Here is a 20,040-nt window from a genome sequence, read left to right as displayed (position 1 = left end):
CGGAGCAGGCGCCGGCGGCCTCGGTTCCCCCACCCCCGGGCCGGCTCGGTGGCGCTGGGGGCCGGGAGGCGGAGGGAGCGCGAGGCGCGCGGCCGGGGCGGGAGGAATGCGGCCGGGAGGGCGCGCGCCGGGGGGACGGGCGCGCGCGGCGGGGCGGGGTGGGGCGGGGCGGGGGCGCCCGCGGAGCGCGGAAGCGGAGCCGGAGCTCGGGCGCGGGAGGCGCGCGGTCCCCGGGGACGTCACGGCGCTGGAATCCGAGGAATGCCGCGCTGCCCGAGCTCCTTGCGCAGGCCCCGGAGAAGTGGCGCACTTTGAACGCGGCAGGTTTGGGGAAATGTTTGTGGAGGTGGGGGCAGAGCAGGGAGGACGGGGTTCAACACCCCGGAGTGAGAGTCGCAGGGGTGGCGAGGGAAGAGCCACCGTAGTCAGCCCAACCTCGCGGTGGGGCGGAAAGCGGGAAAACGGAAAAATCCCCCGCCCGAGACCTCGGAAAACCGCAGGGGCAGGACCGCGGCAGCAACTTGCCCACTCGGGCCTGGAGCTGGCACAGTCCGTCCTCTATCGGGAAGCCCCCCCAAGCAGGACGGTCCCATACAGCCACTGCATGGGGACGTGGACCAGGAGATAATGGGTGGCTTCACCGAGCAGCCAATCTCAGGGTTCTCTCTCCAGGACACCCTGCAACTCAGGCCACTGGACCTGCTGTCTTAATCCACCCATCCCAAACCAAACACACCCCTCTCCTGGAATCGCAAAAGCCGTTTCTGCGCGCCAGGAGTTGGTATAGTTCGTTTTCCCGGTTCTTTCCAAGCCACAAACTCGCCCCACCCTGCCAGGGCAGGCACTGGAAGGCAACTTCCTTAGCACTTTCGGAGGTGGAGTTAATGGCCCGCAGCCGGTTTGATGGGAAAAGCACGGAGCCTGGAGAGGGACCCAAGGCGTTAGGCCTTGCCCTGCTGGTGACCGATGGGCTGACTGAGTATTCCAGCCGAAAGCCTTGGCTTCTGTAGCTGTAGAATTAAAGTTTGCCTACATTTCTGTGGTCCATTTCATTGCTTGAAACATGCCTTAGGAATCACTCTACCAGGACTCAAGGCCCAGTCCTTCCAACCTTTCTTAGATTGAAAAGGGTCCTTGAAGTCATTGTCACAAGATACTGTTCTGAATTACTTCCTGTCCCACGGTCACAAAAATTCTGGGCCTCTTGGAGAAGAGACCGGGGAAACCAAAAAGCAAGACCTATTATACCCATCATGTGCAAATTTGTGGTGACTGTCTTTTCAGAGCATTTGACAATCTCCAGAACCATAGGAAGCAAGGAAGACACCAAAGGGAGAGAGAAGGGGGAGGGTGAAGGGGATTAAGATCCGTTTCTCAAACTTCCAAGGAAACAGCTGGATAGCTTCAATGTGGACTTGCTGGCTTTCCAAAGAGAATTAGGGAGTGCCTTACTGTGGTCCAGGCAGTGTGGAAAGCACTGTGCGCTCTGGTGTCATTATCCCCATTTCCGAGATAAGGAAAGTGAGGCATGGAGAAATTCCGTATCTCACCCAGTCACATCTGATAATGGAGCCTCGTCTGGTCTGGCCCAAAAATGCAAGCTACTTATCTCTTCAACACTTGAACCAAACAGAATTAAGGTTAAAGATACGGAAATACCTGCAGGCTTCCCAGGTAGAACCCAAGTGCCTGCTCTTTCCCTGAGATAGAAATGCCTCTTGGGGTCTTAGAGGACAGGAAGTGGCATTTGTGTGTTGTTCTAAAATCACTGTGACACCAAACTCTCAGCACAGCAGCTAAGACAAGTGCGGTGAAGAATGAGCAAAGGACGTACATAGAGACAGACTTCCTTTTTTAAATAGGAAGTCCAACTTGAAGTGACAAAGAGCCTTTCATTCTCTGGATCAGTATGTAAGAGCGAGTCACAGGCTTCTTTCAGAGAGGAAAAAGCACCCCGAGTCTGCCTCGCACTCATCTCCTCAGTGTGCCGCCGAGTGAACGGGAGCTGGGTTGATGGGGTAGGTCCCAAGTACATCACTACAGATTTACTTCACAGCTTTGTAAGAGCCTGTCGATACAAATAAGTCCCAGGGTATTTCAACTTGTTGCAAGCCTTATTTCAACTACAAATACAGGCAGAATCTCCAGGGCCTCCAGGATTCCTCCTACCTCAGTGTGTTCCTCATATTAATGTATTAATGTTATACCTTCAAAACATCAAAATCACTGAAAGCAACACAGAACAAGCTCCCCAATCAAAGCACACTGGAGAATAGGCAGGCTCTCTTAGGAAAACTGAGGATCTCTAGGGATCTGCTCATTTTTAAAGTCATATATATATGTAATTATGATTATTTTGTTGCTTTTTACCCTCAGTCTAATTCCAATTCCTAAATGGATATTTGGCAGGAATAGAGGGAAAGAAAATGGGGAGCTTTTTCAAGATGCACATCCTCTCTGTGCCCCCTGCTCCCATAGCTTATTCAGCATATTCCCTAGGTCTAAGGTAGAGGCTTGGATGGGTGTGTGCATGCGTGTGTTTGTAATATGTTAGACAGTATTGAGATGTAATTCACATTCAATAAAAAGACCAAACCTGGCATCCATACAATTGATGGCTTTTTCATATGGATACATCCACCACCCAGATCAAGATATAGAAAATCCACCACAGAAATCTCCCTTGTGTGACTTCTCAGAAAGTATCACTTCTCCAGGTTGACTTCTACCACCGCAGAGTAGTTCTGCTAGTTCTCAAATGTCATTTAACTGGAATTACGTTGTGTGTGTACATGTCACAGCTTGCTTCCTCCTTCTCCTATTGATATATTGGGCAGGTATATTTTGAAACATTTCCCAAGTAATTCTGTTATGTCTCACTCCCTCCTCCAATTCAGAACCACTGACTTATAGCAAAAATATAATAAAATAAGCCTAGATTATTCTACACCTACAAAAATTATTAAGTGACAGACAAGGAAAGGAAGAGAAGATTTTAGAACAAATTTAAGAGGGCTTTCTTTAATGGTCCTATATATTCAGAGCTTCTTATCAATAAAAACAAAGTAGGAAATTAACTGGAATATGAACTTCTTATTAGCTAGTGATATTTTTTTAGCTATCTGATTCTAAAGAATGGTCACATACAGCCACATACACATACACAGCACTACTCCAGGAGCTAAAATAGTCCACAGTGTGAATGGCACCCCCAAGGTTGTGCAACATGGAGTCCATGATACGATGAGTTCTCCCTTTAGAGAGAAGTTCGTAGGATCTGCTTGGGAAGAATTACTCCTGGCACAGAAGACAGCCCTTCTTCCTTCCTAGTTGCATCTTTGAGGCCTTTCAGTTTGGGGAATTAACAGGGTCCTCCAGCGCCCAGCCTTCCCACAGGTTGACTAAGCCAGGAAGCCACACTACTCTCAAATATTGGTAAAATGATCGCCTTTTGTGGAGGCATGGATAAGACAAAAGTGCACAAGGTGTATTTGGGTTTGCTCTCCAGGCTCACCTGTCTCCATTTCATCATCTTTCCTAATGTCTCAACTCTCATTCCTGAAGCCCCCTCATCTCTGGCCACCAAGCCTTCTCTGGTCATTACCTCTCCAGTTCATTTTTCTTTCTTTTTTCCATCTGTCAGGAAAAGGCTCCCTGCCTTCCAAAGGGCCTACTTCCTGACCTGAATCAAAGGAGAGAGGGCTCCCATATCCGTACCTGCCAACCCAGGCCCCAAATGAATTATTTCCTTGTTACCCCCTTCAGGAAAGAATGCCGAAGGTTTTTAGGTTGTATTTTTTTCAAGCTGCTAAGAGAAAGTTGGATCTGTTTTCCTGGACAGTGTGCCAGCTCCACGAGGCAATGGTCCCAGAGTCAGGTACAGTGGGCAGGCTGGCTCTAGGCAGATCACAAGTTTTTCCAATAAAAATCTGAAAAATTAAACCAAGTGTTTACTCTTTAAAAGTTCCACAAGACAGCAATATATATTAATCAGGTAACTCTAGAAAAGGTAATTCACACACATTCTTGGTACTTTCAGGAAGTTGTAAAAGAAACAAAACCCAGGCCCTATTAAGTATCTTTCGATGTTCAGTGTATTCATTATCATTCTCTACTAATTTCACCTTAGGTCATAAGCACCCTTTGAATCATGTCTTCAAGGAATGAGCTTCCTGATCATATTCACCAGGTTCAGCTTGCTGACTTTTCCCCCCCTCCCTCAGCACCAACCTTGCTTTCCAGCTTTTCCTGGCTTGATGGGAACACACACATCCAATCATATCCTCTTTGGGGCAAACTGCCAATGCAGAGTCTACCCACCCCTTATTGCTGAAAACCATCTATTGTACAGAAGAGGCTTATATGACTGAAATCTCGTCTTCATTTTTATGTCAACACTTTTAAACTTTGTAATGGAAGAGAGTCATTTTAAAAAAATCATTCTTCACCGTCATTTACATATGGTTGTTAAAATCAAAAACATAATGTGTGCAACTGATCTGGGAGACAGGAAGAATCGTCTTAGTACAAATCCTTCGGTTGACAACGAACAAAACTCCACTTCAAATTGTTCAAGCCAGAAAGGAATATATTGGCAGGATACTGGAACGTGACATGGAACCCACGAGAGAGAAGGGTAGGACCAGAGAACCAAAAAGATACTCTACTTCTCTCCTCCTGGCTGGGGGTAGCCTCCACTTGTGGGCATAGCCAGGGTTAAGAGCTATGTGATCCTGGGCAAAGAACTAAGGCTCTCACACCTGGATGCCCTCACCTGCAAAGGGGGAATGGTGAACATATCTACCTCATGGGGCTGTAGTAATAATGTGTCCATGTGTGAAAAACCCTTAGAACAGTACCTGGTACACACTGAGCTCTCGATGCTACCTCTTAATGCTATCATCGACCTCATTCTCTGTCTGCAGGCTGGATTTCTCTCTTCCAACAGGGATTGTGTCTCAAATCCAAATTGCCAAGAGAAAGAATATGGCTTGAGCTGTCAATCTAGTGTCTTGAAGAAGGACAGGCTGCTGTGGCTGAGCCTAGCTCTTTGGGTGGGAAGTCAAATCTCAAAGAGGGGCCCAGAGGGGCATCTGAAACCATACCAATAAGCGAAAGGAGAAACTTCTTGTCAAAGAGAAGTCCTGGGAATCCCTCCATTCACTCTGTAACGTCCTACACCAGTGGTTCTCAACCTTCTGGCCATTTAAATACAGTTCCTCATGTTGTGACCCAACCGTAAAATTATTTTCGTTGCTACTTCATAACTGTAATGTTGCTACTGTTAGGAGTCGTAATGTAAATATCTGATATGCAGGGTGGTCTTAGGTGACCCCTGTGAAAGGGTCGTTCGACCACCAAAGGGATCGAGACCCACAGGTTGAGAACCGCTGTTCTACACCATCTATGCAAAGATGATTTCTCTTGTGGAGAAGGAAGTAACCTATGGAGGAGAGTGACAGAGGGAGGAGGTAAGGGAACCAATGTCCAGTAAACATTTGCAATGCTCCAGGAACAAGACTAGGTCTTGTATATGCATCATTAGAGGTAATCCTTGTGACAGTGTTAGTGTTACGGATTGCATGTGTCTCTCCAAAATTCATATGTTGGAGTCCTAATATGGTTAGAGTTGGAGATAAGGCCTTTCAAGGAGATCAGGTTAAGTGAGGCTGAGTCCAGGGGAGGCAGCCAGGAAGTAGCGGGGTGTTAGGGGAGATTTTGATTTAGTGGTGAAGTCACACTTTCTGGGAGTGCAGAGTCATTTCTGTCCACAACGTTAATCTCAAGAGGTCAGAGGTACCCTCATTTCTAAGAATAGTTATGAATCTGTCACCCATGAACTGAGCTAAACTGTTCTTCATCCCATTTATGTCCCCACCTGGGCCAGCTCTCAGGAAGGTACACAGCTCTAGAATTTACCATGGCTGGCCAAGGAGCCATCAACACCTTCATGGACTTGCATGAGGGCAGGTAAATGATAGCTGTAATTATCCCCGTCTAATCTCTAAAATACATGCCTGTTGCCATTTTGTGGCATGATGCTGGGAACAGGTGCCAGGTTGCTGAGAATAACTGGAAGAGAGAAATTCTGAGTGGAATCTTGAAATCTTGGTTCATGGGAGATAACAGAAAGGATGGTTAGGCACACTATTGTAAGAAGCCAAGTAAGTAAGCCATTTCTGAGTAAAAATCAATAGATCCCCCTTTTCTTTATGTACAGGGGTGGGAAAAAGTAGGTTTACACAAAACACAGAGTTAATTCTTTTTTTTAAATATATACTTTTTTATTGATTTCAGAGAGGAAGGGAGAGAGAGAGAGAGAAATAGAAACATCAATGACGAGCAAGAATCATTGCTCAACTGCCTCCTGCATGCCCCACACTGGGGATCGAGCCCTCAACCTGGCCATGTGCCCTGACCTGGAATCGAACTGTGACCTGGTTGATAGGTCAACACTCAACCACCGAGCTATGCCAGCTGGGCTATTCCTGTAGTATTTATTTATTACAGTATTATTTGTCTTATTATTGTTGTTATTATTTCCTATTCTTACTTATGATTGATCTTTTAGTTAATGATGGCTGGTTATTTAACCTACTTTTGCCCATTCCTGTACATTTTTCAGTGCTTTTCCACCAACTTTAGGAGAAAGCTATTTGGAGCTAGGGGTCTGTCTTTACCTTCTCATAATGACAGTGTTCAGAATAAAGGGGTCTGTCCAGGTATGGCCTACTTTCTGATACTGTCTGTGTTTGCTAATATTTGTAGCTACACTAAGCCTCTAAAACTGCATCTGAAATCTATCCAGCCTGAGAAAGCTAGATTCCAATCTTATGGGCCACTGACACCATCCTATATATAAAAGGCTAATATGCAAATTGTCCCCTCGGGAGTTTGACCACTTGCTATGATGTGCACTGACCACCAGGGGGTGGCGCAGAACAAAGGAAGGCCCCGGCCGGCAGCTGGCAGCCAGGGGAAGGAGGGCCCCGATCTGCCATGATCGCCACCCAGGCCTAGGGACCTACACATGCATGAATTTCGTGCACTGGGCCTCTAGTATTTAAATAAAGCCCCGTAGGTGGCAATTCATTAGTTTGTTTTTTCTTCATCTCTTTGGGTTCTGGGCTTATTTTATTTTATTTTTAAATGTAATTTAAACAGCCAAATGAAGTTGTCAAATAATAATAATGTAAATGGAACTACCAGATTTATGGAGGTAAAAACTGGACAGCCTTCCAAACGTATTGCAAATTCAGAGGTGGCTGGAAAGTAAAAACAAGAACGGGGTGCCTTTGATTCTGACACAGGCAGCTGTAGCCAGAGCACCCCTCTGAGAGGTATGGGACATCAAAGGAATCTTCTGCTGTGATTAGCGACAAGGAACAACCTTTGCTAGGGGAGGGAGAGGTCAGGTCGTGTTTGGGATGCCTTTCTAAAGAACATGGACACCCCAGCCTGCAGGAGTGAGGTAGGGTTACCTCGGGTATGGGCATGGCTGTGTAGGAGAGTCCAAAGCAGTAAATCAAAACCTCCCCTAAGACCTGGCTGCTTCCTGGATGCCTCCCCTGGACTGAGGGGTGACTCAGAATGTGACTGGCTCTGGGACTTCAAACATTTCTGAGTTATTCCCATGGGCCTGGACAAGGGCAATTAGAGGACTGGTTTGGAATGACTGCTGAGGACCGAGAGATCCTCACAGGGAAAAGCAATTGCCTAGGAAGCTCAATTCTGAGGTGTCTTCTACTACAACCAGGAGGCAGAAGTACCTTCTGACCTACTAAATCGTAGAGGCTAGGAAATGTTTACTAATGCAAGAAGGCACATGCTGGGCTTCCCTCCGTAATTGGCACCTCTCATTTTGTGAGACAGGTAAGAACAAAGTCTTCAAATGGCGAAAGAGAAACGGAATGTTTAGTAACATATGAGAACACACATGATCTGGCCACTGGCTATATTTCTGATCTGATTTGCAGCTACCCTTCCCTGGGTCACTCTGCCCCTGTCATACCCACACTCTGCCATTCCTTGAACATGCCAAGTACTCTCTCACCTCAGGACCTTTGCAGCTCGCTGTCCTCTCTGCCAGGAACTCCACTTTCTGGCTTGCGCATACACTTCATTCCTTGGACGGACCTTTCCCAGCTGTCCTGAACCTTTTCAAACCCTCTTTATTCCTTCACCCTGCTCTAGTTTCCATGGTAGCACTCACGCTCCCTCATATTATATGATCTTTTTATGTTCTTTAGTTTATTACTTTTCTCTCCTCATACAACCCTCCGCCCTCCTCAGAAGTTCCATTACAGTAGAGACTTTTGTTTGGTTGGTTCACCAGTGCATTCTACTGTGTGGTGCATAGAATATCGTCAACAAATATTATTGAGTATTTGAATAAATTTTAAAAAATATTTTTATGTGAGCATATGTGGTTATTTCCCTGTGCTTAGAGTTCTACATGTATTATGTTATTTAATCTTTATAACCACCCTGTGAGGTAGGGGTTACAGTCTCCCATTTATAGATAAAGAAATTGAGGATTAGTGAGATGAAGTAATTTCACCTGTTTGGGTTGTTATTTTTAGATTGTGGTTTCCCTGTTTTTTTGTTTTGGTTTGGTTTGGTTTTTATTTGGGGGGGGGGGGGGGTGATGTGTGTTTAAAGGACCTTGAGTTGACATATCCAGACTTATTCCCACCCTTAACACACCGTCTTTCTCAGTTCTTGAACTGTCCCTCTTTCTACTTATTCTATAATTTTTCTCCCTTTGGGCCCTATTCCTAACTTAATTCTTCTTCTCCAAACTGACATCTGACATAGTAGGTCTAAGAAAGAAACTAATCGTTCAGGTACACACTTCAGCCACATCGCTGGCTGACCTCCTGGCCTTGCCATTGACTGACTGTGTGACCTTGGGATATTCTTGGCCATTACTGCTGGAATGATTGGCCTCCTTCAATTTCCTCTTACTCTTCTGGTGTGCCTAACAAATACACTTTGACACCTGATTCTCCAAGTTTCTTTTTTCTTTCTTTTGTTCTTCACCCTGTCCTTTCCTGGGGTCTCCTGGGGGACCCCCTCAATCTAATCTCTAGCTCATATATTTACTAGATACTTTATTTAAGCAACCCATTGAAATCTTTATTCAATAACTACAGGATTCTTTCTTTTTTTATCTTTTAAATTTAATTTGTTTTTTCCCTGGCTGGGTAGCTCAGTTGGTTAGGGCATCGTCCCAATATGTCAAGGTTGGGATTCTAACCGCAGTCAGGGCACATACAAGAATCAACCAGTGAATGTATGAATGGGGGGGTACAACAAATCAATGTTTCTCTTTCTCTCTCTCTCTCTCTCCCTCCCTCCCTCTGTCTCTCTCACCTCCTCTCTGTCCCTCTCTTTCTAAAATCAATCAATAAATAAAACTCTAAGAAAATTTAATTTTTTTAACTTTATTGAGGTATAATTGACAAGACTGTAAGATATTGTAAGATATTTCAAATGTACAACATGATGATTTGAGGTTGGGTTTGGTTTGTTTTTTAGATTCCACATCTAAGTAATACCAGGCAGTATTTGTCTTTCTCCATCTGGCAGGATTCATACTTAATATTTTTAATTCTTTTACTGAACTGCCTAGTCTCACTTCATGTTTCCAGTATCTTCTGTCATGTCTTCAAGCATATTTATTATTCTGGTGGTAAACTCCTCTCCTGTTTTCCATGAGATCTGCGTTCTTTGGTATCCCTCAACCTTGCCATGCTCAGAATTTGCCCTCTGAGCTCACCTCTGTTCCTGTGGGACCATTAGCTGCCTTGATGAGTGAGACGCATCATGGAGCAGGGAGAAGTCTAGCCAGCTTGTGCTTCCCCAGGTGAAACGGTGTGTGTTTATTGCTGTGTGCGTTGATGGGAGAGATACCCAAGGAACCCTGAACCATCTCTTATTGGAGGCAGGAGCTCTGGATTATAATGGATGCCCACAGAGGGGTAGGAGCAGCACGTGTGTGGAGGGGGCTTTCCAGGCACTGGGCAGACCAGCTACACTGACCACCATGCGCCCATAGAGATGCCAGTCAATGCTCTGCCTTGAAGCTGCCCACGGCTTCTAGCCTGTACTCTGATCCCCTGCCTCCGCAGTACCAGGAGGGGGAAGCTGCCTACAGCATTGCAGGGGTGGGGGAAAGGCAGAACTAAGAATTGTTTTCTCAAACCTGGTTCCTATTTGTGACCCCAGGCCCTCCCCATCCCTGGCCACCTTCGCTGCCAATGGACCGAATCTACTTCTATCTGCTGCTGGTTACTGAGCACAGCTCTGAGGTCTCTCATCTCCTCTGACGTCCCTCCGCAAGAGAACACTCCTAGTCACATAAACCAAGTCTAAAATGAAAAAGCTGTCGATGCCGCTTTTGCGGGCCTTTGAACATTGAGTAGATATCAAGGAAATAACATGTTTTAGACGTGATAACTGGTATTGTGTTTATGTTAAAATAAAGAGTTCTCCTCTTTTAGAAATAAATACTAAAATATTTATAGCTGAAATGTTGTATATGGGTTTTGCTTCCAAATAAAACAGGAGGTGGGAAATGGATAGAAATATAGATAAAACAAGATTGGCAATGAGTTTATGATTGTTGGAGGTGGGTGGTGGACTGTTGAAGATGGGAGTTCATTATACTATTCTGATTAATTCTATATAAGCAAAAAGTAATAACATTAAAAGCCTAATAGTAAAAATTTTAAAATATATAGATTTCAAAAATAATAAGTTCTCATTTTCAACAATATTGAAGTACATAATTAAAGGGTGGGTTGTTGCCCTGGCTGGTGTGCTCAGTTAGTTGGGCCTTTCCCCACACACCAAAAGGTTGCCTATTTGATTCCTCACCAGGCTGTGGGATAGATCCCCAGTAGGGGGCGTGCAGGAGGCAGCCAATGTGTCACTCTCACAGTGATGTTTCTCTTTCCCTTCCTCTCTCTCTCTAAAACTCAATAAAAAATATTTTTTTAAAAAGTGGGTTGTCTGTTTTCATAACCCATTTTTATCTAAACATTCCCTGAAGGTAATCACTATAATTTTAAACTGATACAGACAAGGTTTTTTGTGTTGCTACACACACACACACACACACACACACACACACACACATATTTATATGGAGTTTTTTTTAAGTGCAAGAAAAAGCAGAGGTTAAGCATAAGTTATTACAATATGTAGACTGTCAGTCATTCCTACATTTTGGGTGGGACACACACAGATTTTTTTTTAAGTCTATAAGTATACATACCAAACTATTAATATAAGGGAGAAAATTAAATTTTTATTTCTGCTCAATTTGGTATTTGAATCTATCAGTAAGTTCAAAAGTACTTTGTGGAGAAAACACAATATAAGAATTCCAAACTTAGGAAACACAGTTGTTTTGGCATGGGCAGAAGGAATCTTCATAAAAACAAGTAACCATAAATATAACGAATGTCTTCATTGATTGTGAACACCACCTCAGACTTTGATTTTTAAATTTTATCAAATTTTTACGTAACTTTTCAAATGCACACACATGCACAAACCTCATGGCCTATGACCTCGATTTGATGTCAGGTGACTTGAGTCTTTAGATCAGCTCTGTATAGGGTACCAAATAACTAACCAATCCTATCAATTCAGTTTTTTCAACCATTCATTTCAACTAGAATTATTTCATTAAAAGTAGCTGATGAGTTAACCACAGTAGACTCATTGAGGAAAGAGAAGGAGAAAAGAAAGCTCAGCAAGCAAAAAATATAAATAGAAGCCAAGTATCATAACTACATGGGCCTTACTTAAAAAGCAGAGAAACACTTTGTGTGTGCATTGATCTTGTCTCTCTTGACAAAGAGCAGGAAGATGGACATTTAGGACCCCTCTGAGTGCCAGGAACCACCTACTCCCACCCATCTGCCAAGCCAGCTCCATATGTTCTAGAAAATCAATGCAATATTTTTGTGATTTTTTTCCAATTAAGGAGAGCATCTTTTCTTCCCAGTTTTTCTACAAACTCCTTATAAACACATGATGGTGTTTGTGTAAAATTTCATTTATTGAGGACTATACATAGATGGCTATTGACTAATGTTATTCTTTTCTATGTACATAGGTGATATTAACATTAATTCAAAACATTTAATAACCCCCTACTATTTGCTAAGTGCTGATAATACAGACTTGAGTAAGATGTTTTGGGGGAACTTTTTAAACATCTTCTATTTTAGACTGAAGCAGTCCTTGTTGTCATCTTTAGATACCTTCCTGTACTTCACGCAGAATTTTGAATGAATATATGGTTTTTGATAAAGACACAGGGTCTGTTTTTTTTTTTTAATTATAGAACTTGTGGAAAATGGTGCATAGCTAGTTTTCTTGAGAGAACATTATTACCGCCATTTTCTGTATTATTGAATTTAAAACATTGTTCAAATGAAATGACACTTGGCATAAAACTTCAAAAAATAATATGACATCATCAAATCACGAAAACAAAATTAAGATTTAAAAAAGTGATCCTCAGCACAGAAACACCATTTTTTGCAAAAATAGCACTTTCCTATAAGATCTGTAAAAGGATAAAAATGGATTCTAACTTCAAAATTCCTAACATTTGACAATTATACAAAGGAAGAAAACAATGTTAAAATAAGGAACAAAAAATTTAATGTAAATAATGGCTATTCTGTAAAGTAAGTTACATTTTTGTGACTATATATATATATATATATATATAAAACCAAATATTTGTTTTTATTGATTTGCAGCCAGCAAAATCATTGGTATAAATTTTAGTGTAGACAAGTACTTGAGAAAAATCAGTTTGAGAAATCTCCCCTATATTTGTGGAGGAATAGTCATTTCTTAACCAAATTCTGTTACTAAGAAAGTAAATATTAACATATGGCCACACGAAACTATCAATTTCCTAAAAAATGCACAAAAATAAGCGAGTTATAAAAAAGTTGGCAGGATGGGGATATATGATTCATGTATAAGAGACCCTCCACTCCAGCTGTTGGTAGCCATGCCTGAGCCACATGGCTCTGACCTCAGTGTGTGACACATGGTGAGCTCACCCAGGTCTTAGCAAGAGTTTGTAAGGGGAGAAAGTGACATTTTCACTTGAAATTGGGATTTCATCCGAGTAGTTCAACTGTGCCTCACTTTGGAGAAAACCTAATATAAAAATTCCAAACTTATGAAATAAGTATATTTGGGGGTGGTATCTCATTTAGAGTAAATCACCAAGGCTATCACCATAGGCTTGTCTGTATTATGTGTACCAAGTATTAATTATTAAAAAGAATTCAATATTTACACAAACTCAGTGTTTACACACACTCACACACACACTTTCTGATCTGGATCTGAGGTCAGACATTATTACAGGTCGTAACCACTGGGTATTGGCCTAAAGCCCCTTTTAACTCTAAAATTGTATGGTTCTCTGGTAGTTCTCTAAGATGTTTCCTTCTGCACCAGTGGCATGAGGAGCTCACAGTTCCCTAATATGTCCCTTCCCCAAACCTCCTATTTGGAAGAGTAGTGGTTGGGCCAGTGCTTGAGGAACTACACAAGTAGTGGAATTCCCGTGGTTCTAGAACTATGGATGGCTATTGCACATCTGGATTTTGCTTGACATGTCAGTAAAAAATATAACCTTTCAATCCCCAAACACCAGTAGAATACTGAGGTAAAATACACACAAAAAATGTTGGCTTTTCTAAAATCTCTGAAAAAAATAAGTTAATACATAAAGTTTTCCCAATTTCCTGTGTTTCTCCCATATAGTTTCTTAAATTTCCAGTGCCTTCCAACATTATTTATTAGTGGAGGATAGCAGTGCAAACAAGTACCAATTTATATATATATATGGAAATACATAAAAGACCACTGACTCTAGTTCACTAATTTATTTATGCCTATAAATTTAAGCCTGTAATTTTTATTCTTGCGTAAACTATCATCATTTCATTCAACACCTGTATCTTTTTAAAAATACTATTTACTGATTGATGTTAGAGAAAGAGGAAGATACAGGAGCGAGAGAAAGAGAAGTATCCATTTGTTGTTCCACTTATTTATGCATTCGTTGGTTGATTCTTGTATGTGTCCTGACCAGGGATCAAACCCGCAACCTTGGCCTATCAGGATGATGCTTTAACCAACTGAGCCACTGGGTCAAGGCTCAACACCTGTATCTTGAACTTTGTATGTGCCAGGGCTTGTGCTGAACACTAGAGACAAGAGGGTGCTGGACATGCTTTTTGTCTCATGAATGTCAGAAGTAGTGCAGACAGAAATGTTAAATAAATTATTACGCCAAATATATTCACATGGACAAATTGTGCTAAATATAATAAAGGGGGGGGGGGAATAATATTGAGAGAAAAATATGTCTCCTAACCTAGAATTTAGTATACTTGAATCTTCAAAATAATTCATCTTTTATATAAGGTGTTTCTTTTTTTTTTAATATTTTATTGATTTTTTATAGAGAGTTAGAAACATCAATGAAAGAGAAGCATCGATCAGCTGCCTACTGCACACCCCCTACTGGGGATGTGCCCACAACCAAGGTACGTGCCCTTTGACCGGAATCAAACCTGGGACTCCTCAGTCCCCAGGCTGACGCTCCATCCAGTGAGCCAAACCGGCTAAGGCTATAAGGTGTTTCTTATCAATCAGCATGATCTATGAGTCTAGGCTGGGGAATGTGGAACATCCTGTCCTTCCTTTTCCCATCTCTCTTCCTTCCTCTCCCCCAGGTGCTAGGTACCAATTTCTTTTCCCCCCCTCCCTCCTTCAGAAAAGACAAACAGACAAACAAACAAAAAATAGGCCCCACTTAGATCCAATTATGAAAACCAGACCCTAGAATTAGCCATGACAGTGCTCTGCCTGCTGTAAGCGGGTTGTGAATGTGAAGTGAGAAAGCATTAAGTAAATAAGCAGACACACCACATATCAAGACTCAGGGGGTTGGCCATGGGCCCAAACCCTATGTTCATTTTTCTGTTCTCATTTTGCTTGGCTCCTTGGCAGCATTTCAGCGTTGACTGCCTCCTTCTTGAAACCCAACGCCTCCTGGCACACTTATTTCACACCCCACCTGCCATCTCTCTAGCCACTCATTCTCCACCTTATCTCTAAATGTTGGAATGATTAGTCCCAGACAGCAGAGCCCAGTCTGGAAGGTTGAAGCCTAGCCCCAAAGAGCCGAAGCTAACCGGGTTATGGATCATGTGGGCCACTTGCTTGCATCCTTCTTCTGAAAATGAACATCTACCCCACTGACTGAGCATGGGGGGGGGGGGGGGGGGCGGAGGAGGGGCATGGGGCATTGGGCAGTGGGGACAGGATATTATCTTCAATTTGGTCTACCTTGCTTTTTCTTAGCAGTACCAATAGAGGGGAACAGGGGTTGAAGTTAATGAAGTGGAAACGAGATTCTGAACGATCAATGCATTTCAATGATTTCTGCTCACCCTCGCAGGCTCACCACGTGCAATTTCCTGTAGACTTCCCTGGGTAGAGCAACCTAAACTCATGAGAAGAAATTACCTGTCTCTCATGGAAGCTCTATTCCCTCTACCTACCTCTATTATTTTAAAGGGAGACTTAATTAACTTAGGGAGGCTTGGCACACCCTCCTTGGGGCATGCCTACTCAAATCCCCCTTTCTTTTCTTTTTAAAGTATATTTTTATTGAGTTCAGAGAGCAAGGGAGAGGGAGAGATACAAACATCAATGATGACAGTGAATCAGTGATTGGCTGTCTCCTGCACGCCTCCTACAGGGGATCAAGCCCAAAACCCAGGGCATGTGCCCTGACTGGGAATCCAACCTGGTTCATAGATCGACACTCAACCATTGATTCACACCAGCTGGACTTGAATCTTCTTTGCAAGTGATTTTTTTCTTTCTCCTAATCTCTAAGAGTCCTCACAAGGCTTGCAATCATGGGAGCATTGGGCAGCAGCAGCTTGTCCCTGAACTTGTCTCCAAGGCCCCCTTTTTCTCTAACTCTCCAGAGAGCTGACGGCAGCCCCGCCTTGGGTCCCTTCTTTCCTATACATTTTCAGAGTCAAACCAGCCCTGCCTAGTCTCTCTCCTGTTGCTTCTTCTATCCTAGTCCATTTCTCATTTCACTGTCCCCAGCTTTAATAAACGTACTTAAAAAAAGAAGCAAATAAACAAAAAACTTAGGGAGGCCTAGAGTAGAAAACATTTCTACTTTCTGTTTCTTCTAAAAAGCCTTTAAGATATTTTTGTTAAGAGAGAAGGGATTTTCCCTAGTGTCTTTGGACCCATATTTCTGAAAAGTCCCTCCATGTTACTTCTCTGCATACGGAATGTAAGTAACATAATATACCTCCTATGTACTAATTTCTTCCTCAGTTCCTCCTGTCCTTTTTGGAGAAATAGCTTTCATTTTTTCAGAATACTTTTAAATTCTAATGTCAGAGAACCTCTGCGAAAACCAAATACAGGCTTTGTTGACGTGCCGCAGAGGGAGAAGTTGAAATAACATCGAGGCTGGGTGTCAAGCAGCAAAAAGTCATTTATGTCTACCTTCATGGAACAGTAAATGATTATAAAAGTCAGCAGAGAAAAAGAAAAAAAAAAGAATGAAAAGGATAGCCAGAAAAGAAAAGAAGAGCTTTTGTCTTTAATTGACCATCTAGCTCAAAGGTTCTACCAGAGGTAGTGGAAATTATAACAGCTCTATGTAGAGAGAGTGCCATGGGTTGAGGTCCTTTGTTGGATATTTTTTGAGGACCTAGAGTTTGGCCTGGAAAGAGGTGAAAGGTTGGGCTGAAGAGAGTTGGAGAGAGAGAATTCCAAGCAGAGTTTGAAAGGGGACATAAAGGTTGGGATGAGCCCTAGCTGGTTTGGCTCAGGGGGTAGAGCATGGGCTCACAGACTGAAGGGTCCCAGGTTCGACTCCAGTCAAGGGCACCTACCTGGGTGGCAGGCTCGATCCCTGGCCCTGGTCAGGGCCTGTGCTGGAGGCAACCAATCAATGTGTCTCTCTCACATCAGTGTTTCTCTCTCTGTCCCCCTCCCCCCCCCCCCCCCCTTTCCACTCTCTCTAAAAATCAATGGAAAAATATCCTCGGGTGAAGATTAACAAAAAAATTTAAAAATTTAAAGGTCACAATGAGCACAGTGGTGGTGACCGTGGTGGGGGCACAGAGGAAGGTGGTCTGCCTTACCCCAGGGAGGGGCTGCCTCAGAGGAAAAGGATGGAGCCTCAGAAGCTTGAGGGTGAGGGGCAGGCCTCAGTGTGACTGGGTAGCAGCCTGCTCTGGTCTGTCTGGTAGGAAGCCTTCATTAAGAGCTTTTTGAACTGCCAAGGAAATTAGCTTCCAATTCCTCCGAGTTAAAGTTCAACTCCTTTCCCCTCCCCCACTCCTTCAAGAGCCTGTCCTTTGGCCATAAGACCTTACCGTTGCTAAAATAATGAGGCCGAGAAGAAACGGTTGACATGTTTTCCCTAAGCAATTAATTTGAATAACTAGTGTTCTAGTATTCTGTTCGTTTGTTTTCCACTTGAAATTCAAAACAGACTCATAACTGCTCCATACAAGGACAAGTTCTGCATTCTCTCTCTTTCTCTTTGTTACACACACGTACACATACCACACACACCACACACACATACACACCACACACACACATACACACACACACCACACACACACACCACACACACATACACACACCACACACACACACACATACACCACACACACACACACACACACACACACACATACTGCCGGAGTTACAACCTCCCTCCCTCCCTCAGTTTCTAGTAGGTTCTGATCCGGCCCCTTTAATAGCACTAGCTGGTAAGGGCAGCGGAAGAAATCTTAGCTTCTGACCTTCAGCTCATAAACAAATATGGCTGTGTGTATATAAGTTGCAGAGGAAAGCAACTAATTGTCATACCACTTAAAAATGCAAGCCACCCTCCCTCCCCCGAAAAAAAAAGATAACATTGGCCCAAGAATCTTGCATTGTTCTTCTTCTTCCCTGAGATCTACCAGGAAGATCTCAGAGAGCGATTAGAGTTGCACAATTCTGGTCCTTCGTGAGGTTCTGAAATACTCCTTTTTGGGACATACGTGGCTGTGTTGATCTATATTAGATATGGTCTTTGCCCAGATGCCTAACTCAGTCTGCCCTCCCGCTCTTATCTTCAAGTGAAATCCAAATCTCCAGGAGGAACTTGAAAGAAAAACAACCACCACACAAACACCTGGTCTGGCCCAGAACCTTCAGGGCAGAAAGCCAGAGTAGACTCTCCAGCTGTAAGAATCAAACCATTCATTATCTGGCCTCGGGTCTGCCAGCCCAGAGGGAACAGGAAGCTTGCTGGTGAGTCCAGGGCGATGGAATGCAAAACCCCAAGCAGTTACTGCTGTGGTTTTAAGCTTTGTCCTGGGAGTTAAGGACAATCTGAACTTTCTTCTAAATAACATTCTAGTCAATAAATACCTACCTAGCACCTAAGGTCTTTGAATTTACTCCAGTATGAGCCCTTTACACAGTATGTTAACACCCTATTAGTTTTTAAAGCCAATCTAATGTGGGTACAGAGTGCCCAGGTCGCCTGGCTGATGAGGTTGCTATTTAAGACAGCAGATCAAATACCCTCCCTAAAAAGCCTTAGTAGGCATTTGAATGCCTTGCGGAAACCTCAGCCAGCTACTGGACAACATTGCCCCTGGGTCGCACTTGATTTATAGTTTACAGATTCACCTAGGCGTGAAGAGCCCGTTTCTGAGGAAGGGTCTGAGCTTACCATCGTTAACATAGATGGGCTTGGAGACTCCGGGCTTGTCAGCAATCCAATGTAATAGCTCATTTCCAGATCCTTTCTTGGAAAAGGAATTCAGATTACATAATCATGAAAAACAAACCTGTTGCCACCCAGCATGAACTGACATGTTACAGTACTTTATGGCCTGAGGTTATCAAGCCCGCACCCAGCTTCATGCACCAAGGAGAACAGTGGGAAAGTGAAAACCTGCCAATTTTAAGTTATGCCACTTAGTAGTAGTGACAGGGGCAATTCACCTTAGGACTTGGGGTGGATTAAATAGGTGCTCATTACTGCTGATTAGGACTGGAGAGTCATTAGCAACCTAGAAGCCTATTAGAGCAGTTCCTTAGATGAGCTCTGCTTAGTAGGAACGCCACCTTGGGAGTTTCTAGTCAGACTCAAGATTCCCATCAAATGCCTCCTCTGCTGGGCAGCCTTCCCTGACACTGTCCCCCTAGGCAAGTGAAGTAATGAGCTCTGATCTTAGAACGTCTATTAAATTTAACCAAAGAATTCTGGGATCGTGGATTTTTAAATATTTCATTGAAGGTGAACTTGGAGATGAAAGACTCTAAATTAAAATTTAATCTGCCCTGGCCAGTGCTGCTCAGTGGTTAGAGGGTCGGCCCCACGCTCTGAAGGGTCACAGATTCGATTCCCAGTCAAGGACACATACCTGGGTTGCATGTTTGATCCCTGGCCCTGGTCTGGGCATGTGCTGGAGGCAACCAATCAATGTGTCTCCCTCACATTAATGTCTCTCTCTCTCTCTCTCACTCTCTCTCCCCCTCCCTCCCTCCCTCCCTCCCCTTCCTCTCTCCCCCTCTCTGTTTCCCTTTCCCTCCCTCCCTTCCATTCTCTCTAAAAATCAATGGAAAAAATATCCTTAGGTGAGGATTAAAAAAAATTTTTTTTATATCTACACTTCCTGGTTTAAGAGCCATACACAAACTCTGTCCTAAGAGTCCTGCTTCAGGTTCCCAAATGAAATCTATCAGCATGAGGCTGGGTAGATGACCAGACACTAAGGAGGTTACTTTCTCATTTCAGACAGGGAGCCAAAGGAGAAGGCTTTTCTGCCTCAAGCAAAACTTTGACCTAAATTTCTATTTTCAACACAGAAGTGAAAAAAAGAAAACAATTTGATTCATCAAATTAGGCAAGCACCAGCTCAGCCCATAACC

At 43.4% G+C, this 20,040-nt stretch overlaps 1 long non-coding RNA gene across 1 annotated transcript; it reads left to right on the top strand.

The window, feature by feature from the left end:
- Positions 1-197: 197 nt before the first annotated feature.
- On the top strand, positions 198-10,535 carry LOC138995997 (uncharacterized). Its single transcript, XR_011468715.1, has 2 exons — positions 198-320; positions 10,231-10,535. It is a non-coding gene; the product is annotated as an uncharacterized lncRNA (long non-coding RNA).
- The last annotated feature ends 9,505 nt before the right edge of the window (positions 10,536-20,040 follow it).

This window comes from Myotis yumanensis, unplaced genomic scaffold (assembly GCF_028538775.1).
Source record: "Myotis yumanensis isolate MYYU_CA2020_CCGP unplaced genomic scaffold, mMyoYum1.0.hap1 SCAF_17, whole genome shotgun sequence".
Lineage (NCBI taxonomy): Eukaryota > Metazoa > Chordata > Mammalia > Chiroptera > Vespertilionidae > Myotis > Myotis yumanensis.
Note: the sequence above shows the minus strand (reverse complement) of the source record. Positions and strands in the feature narration are given on the sequence as shown.